At 41.0% G+C, this 9440-nt stretch overlaps 1 long non-coding RNA gene across 1 annotated transcript in view; it reads right to left on the reverse strand.

Moving 5' to 3' along the window:
* The window catches only part of LOC147001593 (uncharacterized), a 93679-nt gene extending 84451 nt beyond the window's left edge, over nt 1-9228 (reverse strand). The window contains exon 1 of the long non-coding RNA XR_015044886.1: nt 9159-9228. This is a non-coding gene — a long non-coding RNA (uncharacterized LOC147001593). The remainder of the gene's footprint in view (nt 1-9158) is intronic.
* Nucleotides 9229-9440: the final 212 nt, after the last annotated feature.

Genomic DNA, 9440 nt, shown 5'->3' on the forward strand with positions numbered 1-9440 from the left:
GGCCCTTCAAACTCCTTCTAAGTCAGTACTGTTGATCCAGCAAAATCAGAGAGGGGGATGGCAACAAAAGACAAAGAAACCCCACAGCATCACTGATGAACATAGACACAAAAATTCTCTACAAAATACTAGAGACCTGAATCTAAGAGCCCCTCAAGAAACTATACCCTATGATCGAGTAGCATTAATCCTAGGCATGCACAATGAGCCAACTTAAGTATAGGAACAAAATACATGATATCAACACGTGGACAAAAGACACGGGATCATATCAACAAATACAGAAAAAAATGGATAAGATTTAACAAGTAATTGAAGTACTCTGCAGGCTATATGACAGACTCACAGCCAACATCCTTGGAAAACACTGAAAATTTCTTTAAAAATTAGGTTCAAAACAAGAATATCAGGCTGGTGAGATGGCTCAGCGGGTAAGAGCACTGACTGCTCTTCTAAAGGTCCTGAGTTCAAATCCCAGCAACCACATGGTGGCACACAATCACCTGTAATGAGATCTGATGCCCTCTTCTAGTGTGTTGGAAGACAGCTACAGTGTACTTATTTATAATAATAAATAAATCTTTGGGACTGAGTGAGCTGGGTTGACCAGAGTGAGCGGGGACCACAGGAGCAAGCAGGGTTGACTGGAGCAAGCAGAGATCCTAAATTCAATTCCCAACAACCAGATGAAGGCTCACAACCACCTGTACAGCTACAGTGTGTACTCATATACATAAAATAAATAAATAAATCTTTAAAAAAAAAAAAGACAAGGATATCCACTTTCTTCCTTTTATTCCTCACAGAAAAGGAGACAGATTGTAGATGTTTACCAACGGCATGATTTTATATGGAGACAAACATATCATTAAAAACCTGCTAGAACTGATAAATGAATGCAGTAGGCACAACCAACATATTATGATAACTACTGTTTTTAAATCCCAATAAAGAACTTACTACAAAGAAAAATTTAAAACTCCCAGTCAAAATTCACACACACATATGCATGCAAGTACATGCACACATATAAATCTAGGAATAAATTTAATTAAGGAAGTCAGTTATTTTCACGAGAAAAAAAAAGATGAAACATTGATTAAAAAATAAAAGAGGACACTAAAAATGGAAAGACAACCCAGGATCAGTAATTGGAAAGATGTAAATCGTTAAAATGGTTTTTCAGTGTGAAAATTTAATGATTCGCTATAACTCCCATCAAAATACCAATGGCATGCTTCACAGAAACAGGAAGAACAATCCTAAAACTCATGAGGACTGTAGGCAGAAAAAAAACCAAGAGCACTGAAATAGAAAAAATGGCTAAAGCAAACTTCAAGCAAAGAAGCAAAGCTAGAGTGTCACAATATCTTACCTGAAAACATACTGCAAAGCTGTAATTCCCAAAACAGCATGACTGTGGCATAAAAACTGGGCACAAAAAAACTTCAGAAACAAATTCATACATCTAGAGGAAACTGGTCTATAACAAAGGAGCCAAAAACCTGCACTGGGGAAAAGATAGCCTCACCAACAAATGGAGATCTATACATAATACATGCATTGAGAGAGTCAATACAGTATGCATCAAAGATTTAAATGTTAACCCTCAAACTATGAAAATACTGGAGAAAAAAACCACAACACTTTAAGACAGGAGTACAACCTTTCAAACACAACCTCAAACTACTCTGTCTTTGTTTTTCATCCATCAGGACTGATTTGTAGTACCCATATGTCCATGAATGTGTGGCCTTCTCCCGGAGCATGATTCACCTACCAATAGCAACACTCTTAAAGAAAACTGACACTCCCTCTCCCAGCAGGTATCAACTGCCTATACCTCCTAGCTAAAGAAGGAACTTCATTTATCCCTTCCCTGTCCATGCTGGAATTTGGTCTAGCTTGAAGTTCACAGGGCTTATGTATGCTATCAAACAACTGTGAGTTCATATGTGTAGCTGCCCTGCTGTGTCTGGAAGACACTTGAAGTTACCCACCATCTCTGGTTCTTATATCCTTTACACCTACTATTCCACAATGATCTCTGAGCCTCTGTACAAAAGAGTAAAGTATAAATGCTCCACTTAAGGCTTAACACTCCATAGTCTATTAATTCTCTACACCTGACCGGTTTTAGGTCCCCATGTTGATCATCATCTACTACAAAGCTTCTCTCATGACAGTTGAGAGATACGTTATGGGTGTAACAATAACTCACTAGAAGTCAGTTTAATGGCATGTCCATTCAACAGAGTAAACATACTGAGTTCTACTCTAGCACCTTTGACCTGCCTAGATACAGGGGGTTTTTGTTTGTTTGTGTTTGTTTTTATTGTTGTTGTTGTTGTTGTTGACCCAACAATGTCACCAGGTATGAGCTTCATTTTATGGAGTGGAAGTAAAACCCAATCAGAAAGTGGTTCAAACCACTATATACTGGCAATGTCTGTAGTTCAAAGGGTTCACAACTGGGTAAGACTGATGATTATTCTTCTCCTCTGGGAGCATGCATAGCACCTTCCAACACTATGAAAGCTAGCTTGTAGGATGAAAGTCCGAGGTTACAAATTTGGGTGCATAGAGATAAATGGCAGATTTGGGAGGAGTTTGGCAAAAGGGTAAATATGGTCAAAGAATTACTGTACTAAAACTCTCAATGATCTGAGTTTTAAGAGAGATTTCAGAGAGAAGGGAGGTTATTAATGTTAGAAAATGTCCTTTTCCCTAAAAGCAATAGAAAATAGAAGGAGGCAGAAGAATAGCTTCTCACCTGGTGTTGCTAAGGTTTTCTGACCTACTCATAACTTATTATGTGTGCTTCAGAATCATCGTCCATCGATTAGGAGACCTGCTTATCTAGAAGTCATCCTTATTCTTAGAAAATGCAGGGATGCGTGTGTTGATGCCTGTAACCTCTTCAAATAGCTTTAAAAATGTAGAGGCACAACATGCTTGTATATATATACAAATGGCTAGATACAGGCGTGTATGTAGATATGCATAATCAGATCCATGTACTTGAATGAAAAAAATCAATGTTGAAACTTGTTAAAATAAGCAAACGGTGAATATGCAAGTATTCACTGCAGTACCATTCGGGCTTCTCTATAAGCTCAAACTTAGCTTTCATAATAACACCGGGACACTATACAAGATAGAAATGCTTCTTTATTGGTGAAAGGATAATGACCTAAAAGCTACAGGTGGGCTGAGACACTCTGGACATTGATGTGAAGGATAACACTTGTGGAAACTTCTGATAAGGAGGTCCATAGACCAAACTTGCTGTTATCTTCCAATTCCAGACAGCAGGGGAGAAGACCTACAGATGAACTACTCTGTCCCACAACCTCCCCCTTTTCCACCCCACAAACCCCAGAAACCTTTACACCACTATCTCCACTCCTGCAGAGAGACTGTGGACCTTCAGTTGTGATTAAAATAAAAATTTATATTCTTCTTATGGAAATGCTTGTCTACACTTTTTATTTCATGTCACCTCTATCAACCTAATCTAATAGTTGGGGAGCTGAGGATGGAACCCAGGGCCTTGCACAGACTAGGCTCTTGAACCCAGCTACATCCTTAACTCATATAAATGTCTGAAGTGTACACTTATGGCATATATGGAAGATATCTGCAGTGGACCAGACCTGGCAGATCAAGGACAAAAGAAAGGGAAGAGGAAGCAGAGGAAATGCCACACCCAGAAGGATAAACAGATCTCCTGGAAGGATATCCATGACCTGGTGACTGCTTCCCAGTCACAAGCCCCCCTCTCCTCTATTCTCTTGGCTGTTTTTGTCATTATTCATGCTAACTCTCCTGCTGGAGCAGCCCTCATCCAAACAGAACACCTGGCCAGTGATTTCCCCGACAAGCTTGACCAGGCAATGGCTTCCACTACACATAGCCTATAGTCTCTTCAACACCAGATAACCTCCTTAGCAGGAGTTGCTCTCCAAAACCAGAGAGCCCTGGACTTACTGACTGCTGAACAGGGAGGGGCTTGCATTTGGCTAGGGGAGAAATATTGTTTTTATGTCAATGAATCGGGGCTGGTAGAACAAGATGTACAAATGCTCAAAGAATTCAGGGGTAACCTCTGGGCACGCTATACTCACAACACCCCTACCCTTGGTACTCTAACCCCTTGGTAGCATGGGTTCTTCCTCTCCTTGGCTCCATACTAGCCATTGGAGCCTTGCTTCTTTTGGCACCCTGTCTCATTCAGTTTCTAAAGCAGCTGATGACTAGCATTGCAAAAATCACTACCAATCAGGTCTTGGTTCAGTATCAAACTGTTCCCGACATAGAAGACAGTTATTCTGGTGACAGTTCTCCCTTATTAAAAAAAAAAGAAGAAGAAGAAGGGAGGGGAGGGGAGGGGAGGGGAGGGGAGGGGAGGGGAGGGGAGGGGAGGGGAGGGGAGGGGAGGGGAGGGGAGGGGAGGGGAGGGGAGGGGAGGGGAGGGGAGGGAAGGGAAGGGAAGGGAAGGGAAGGGAAGGGAAGGGAAGGGAAGGGAAGGGAAGGGAAGGGAAGGGAAGGGAAGGGAAGGGAAGGGAAGGGAAGGGAAGGGAAGGGAAGGGAAGGGAAGGGAAGGGAAGGGAAGGGAAGGGAAGGGAAGGGAAGGGAAGGGAAGGGAAGGGAAGGGAAGGGAAGGGAAAACAGCCTAGTTTCCAGTTGAGGCTAGATCTTGAACCCTGGGACTTGGTGGTGATAATTCACTTACATGGGTTGGAAGGAATTCTCTCATGTCTCCTGGACCCTGGTTCCTGTCCAAGTTACTGCCCCCACAGCCCCCACAGGAGAGGCATAGCCATCAGCCACATAGGAACAGTACCAAGCCTTCCCACATGCAAATAAGATTTCCCCCAAACTCTCAGTCCAAGCCAGTGAGAGGTGCCTGCTGTCAAACCCTGAATCACCCCCAAAACTGTACATAAATCCATACAGGGAATTAAAGGTATGAGAGAACTATTCCTTTGTCTGAGTCTTTTGTTCCAAGAGCTGTATGTAACACTTGGGAAGAGATCTTCTCTCCCAAAGAGCCACCTGAGGTCCTGCTGCACTCCTCACTGGTTTGTTGGCTTTTTGTCAGCCCAGCCTGACCCAACTAAATTCAGAGAAGCTCAGAGGTACCAAGTGACCTGGAAGGCGTGGCAGAGACTTCATCTCCCTGCCTGCACTCATTTCCCTTTGATGGAAACTTCCCACCTGGTATGGACAGAGATCTCTGTGGAAAACCTCTGGTACCCAGGCCCACACAGACCTCATTCCTGATTTTAGGTATTTGAATTTTAGTCTATAAGTCAGGGATCAGATTGGCATCCTTGCAAGCCAATACTTAAGTCTTACTGACCTACTCCGATCAAAACCCAACCTTACTTTCCTGTTGCTGTGCTGGTCTGCGAAGTTGGTGGGGATGCGTCTATAGTGTTGTAAAAGGGTTTCACTTGGAATGGATTGAATATGTGTTATATGCATGTGTTATATGCTTTGTGTTATACGCGTGATTTGATAGATGTCACTTATTTCCATCCAAATCATTGGACATGTGAATATGGGGTCTCTGGCATGTTCTAGAGACACTGCTCTAGATTATTTTCTGGTGGTAATAAAAATAAAAATTGTATTTCTGCTCAGTATGTCTCCCTTGTTTACCCAGGGACCCTTTGCACTCTCTGTTGCTTTTTGAACATTGCAACGATGCCACCCATTTTCATTTCATAACATCAATTCAGTTTTCTAGGATTCCTTTAAGATCACCCACAGAGGTTCAATGTTTACAAGGTCTCACAGGCCCCTGGGAGCTGAGCCAAGGACTTGGATGGACTTACAGCACTTACGTAAGGGGTCATAAACTCAAATGTCTATAGGAGCCAAGTAGTGGACAGGGAAGGGAGGGAGACTCGGGGGAACTAGAGATTCCCAACCAAAATCAGCAGCACCTCAGATTTCATCATCCAGTATGAACCAACAATACCAAACCATCTAGTATTGTAAGAAAATATGGGTTTTCTTTTAAAGAAATACGTAGATTTCTAAATGTTGGGTTTTTACATTAAATTTGAGGTCCCATCCATCAATGAGATGGATTGGACTTTCTCCCTGATCCTTCCCCATTCCCATGTTGCTTCTTTTTTGCCTATGTTAGCGCTGCTACTGGCTTTCTTAACTTAGGGCCAAAGAGTTCTTTTGTTGTTGCTGTTCTTTCCTGCTATTTGGTTCCATCTGTCTTGTCTGCCAGCAGCATCACTGGTCCAGAGTCCAGCCTGCACCACCACCACCTCTTGCTCTTCATCTGAGCCCCATCATAGCTTTTAGGAAAGTCTATGTCCTCAGGGCATATTAGTCTTTAGTATTCCTAAAGCTATGTTGCAAACTCACACTTCCCTCATATTCCCCATGGAATATTATGCCATGCCATTTTTCTATGTTTTATTCATGTGCCATTTAAATCTGAGCTCACCAGAGAGTTCCTGGGGACAGCCTTGCTGCTTTCTCTCATTGTGTGCCTGTCTCTGACCTTTTAAGCAATTCTGACTCAAGGCAAGCCAGCAAGGAGCCTGTAGGTGACAACGCTCTAGGCAGTATCACAGAACCAGTTCTTACTTCTATTACCTTTTTGGTTCTATTCTGGCTTTTCCCTGCTTTTACTTTGCCCTGAGCTTTTGAGCTCCACCACCTAGCTCTTAAAACAGTGGTTCTGTTGCATATGCTATCCTGAATATCATATATTAATATTATATCCACAACATAACAGCAAAATTACAGTTATGAAGTAACAACAAAATCATTTTATGGTTGGGGGCTACCACAACATGAGGAACTGTATTAAGGGGTTGAAGCATTAAAAAGGTTGAGGATCACATTATAAGAGGTGCCTGAAACTTTCAAACATACTCCCCTTTCATATTTGGAACTGGGATTTTCTAGATTCTGTCTCTGCTCATTTATTTACCACTTAAAAGTCCTAGGAAATAATTTCATACACTCTTTCAATTCCAGATAAGAATAATTCTGACCAACTCCAGCTTCCACCTAGCAAGACAAGACCTGGTTTTTCTTTTCTCTCTTTCCTGTCTGCCTGGAGGAGGTGATGGCTTCATTTTACATTTTGCTCACCATATGCACAGGGCACAGAAACAAGCAGCTACTCACTAAACTCCTCCCACATGCAGCACACCATTAAGGTCTTCTCTTGGATTATCTCTCTTAATTACAAAGTCAATACTATGATAGTAGAAACATATTACTCCTTTACAAATGGGGAATCTAAGGCTTGAGGCAATGTAGTAACTTCCCTAAGATCAAATGGAAGGGAGACTAAGCTGAAATATGAATGTATACAGCTTATTTTCAAAGGCACAAGGGCCATTCTTATCCCACTGACAAAAGTCAGTAGACATTCAGGCAAAATACCACCAAGCAAACCAGAGATAAACAAAAATAGTTGGAAAATGAGCTACAACCCATTGCAGACTTTTACCTGTGCTCACACACATTTTATAGTCTGTTACTAATGTCAAGTAATATGCCTTCACATTAGAGTCTTTTGAGAAAAGAGCTTAGAAATGAAAGAAACAATGACACTGAAGTTTGATTTTTCAGCATAAACCCAGTCTAGAAGCATCTATGACATGTCATCTATATCATATGGCATAGGTATTATGTATCAAATACCTATGACATGCCAGACATTAAGCCAGCAGTGGGAATATAGTTGTCAAAAGGCAGATTTGGCCATTGCCTTAAGGATCTATCTCTCCCATGCACTGGTTAAGGCACTGCCATGTTTTCCTCTCATACACATTCATGTGTGTTACCTGTGCCATTCTGAGAGGCTAGCCCTGGCACCAGATAGTAAGAACAGAGGGGGGCACTTTCATTCTCGACTCACATATCTCTACCAGCAAGCTCCATTTTCTCTATTCTTGGTGATCACCAAAGTTCTCTTGTCCTAGAAAGCTCAAGTTTTGTGTTTTAGATAGTCTTGTTTCTATATTACTTCTTTCAATCTCACAAGATTTCTTTGCCTTAAGACCTCAATCAGGAATCTTTATCTAGACCTATTGTTCCTTTCATTTGTTCCTAACCTGTGTCCATGAGAATACATCAAATAGTTAGCTCCTGAAACCTTTATAATACAATGATTCCACAGGGTGCCCCAGGAATCAGCTCTTCTTACTATTGCCTACAGTCCACACTTGCTATAACTGAGGCCATTTACAGAGATATGAGAGTTAGGTAACTGTCTTGGACTAAACTTCAATCCATTTTGCTGTACTTAGATTTAAGTTGTCCTGTGTCTGCAGTTGGACAAGCAAAGGCAGATCAGGATTGGTGGTCTTTTCCATCTCAGAACATTCAAAAATTCAACTCACTCTATCTGTAGTTACTACTTAAATAACAGAAATTCCAGGAAATGAGCAAAAAACATATTTAAAAAATGTCAAAAATCCCTACCATCATGATGTTTATTTCCAAGCCATAAGAACTTACTGAAACATGCAAAAAATGAATGGAACTGGAAATCATTTTGTAAAGTGAAATTAGTCAGATCCAAAAAAATAAATAAATCTTCTTCTCTCTTGTATGTAGAAATAAAACTTTAAATTGTGTTTATTTATATACATGAATGGTATGTATGTTTGCAAATGTGTCATTAAACTAGAAAAAAAGATCATGAAGGAAGAGGAAAAAGAAGAGAAATAACAGAAAGCAAAATAAGCAAATTGTATGCAAAAATATAGAATGTATTAGTTGATAATATGTATGTAAAATAAGAATGGAAGATGGGAAGGGCTACTGAGCAGAGTTAGCTGAATGAGGAGCCACAGGAAATAAGGGACTTAGCAGGCATCATGTCTGTGTCTGAGGAAGGAGCCAATGTTGAGGGCAAGCTGCAGAAGCTTGCCTGACACACTCAGGGCAACATGAACAGAAGTAGGAGGCAGAGGAAGAGTTCAAGGATATGTTAGAGGGGAAAGGCTCATTTATAGGCCATTGCAAAGAATTTTGGCATCAGTACAATTTAAACAGAGGTCATCAGAGCTTTCAATACATAAAAATCATGCTAAACTTAATATATCAACAGCCCACTTTGAATGTGAGTAGAATAAACACAAACAAGATTGTAGAGACCATCCTACCTCTTAAGTCCCCAGGTCCTTTTAGCTGGTCTTCTGTCACAGATGGCTGGAGCATGGCTAAGTCCTTTGTCTTCCTTTGAGCTTGAACTTTCATGTGCAGGACATCTCTTTTTCCCAAGGATAGCTGTGAGAAAGTTAGTTACCCATGAATGGGAAAGGAAGTAACATTTAAGCATCTACTTTTTGCTAATGAGTAAATTCATAGTATTTGGCACATTACCTGATTTAGTTATGTCATAACATGTCACAACAGAGTGATTGACAATTCAGGGATAAATCGTG

Source organism: Mus caroli, unplaced genomic scaffold, assembly GCF_978045245.1.
Source record: "Mus caroli unplaced genomic scaffold, Mus_caroli_1 scaffold_13, whole genome shotgun sequence".
Lineage (NCBI taxonomy): Eukaryota > Metazoa > Chordata > Mammalia > Rodentia > Muridae > Mus > Mus caroli.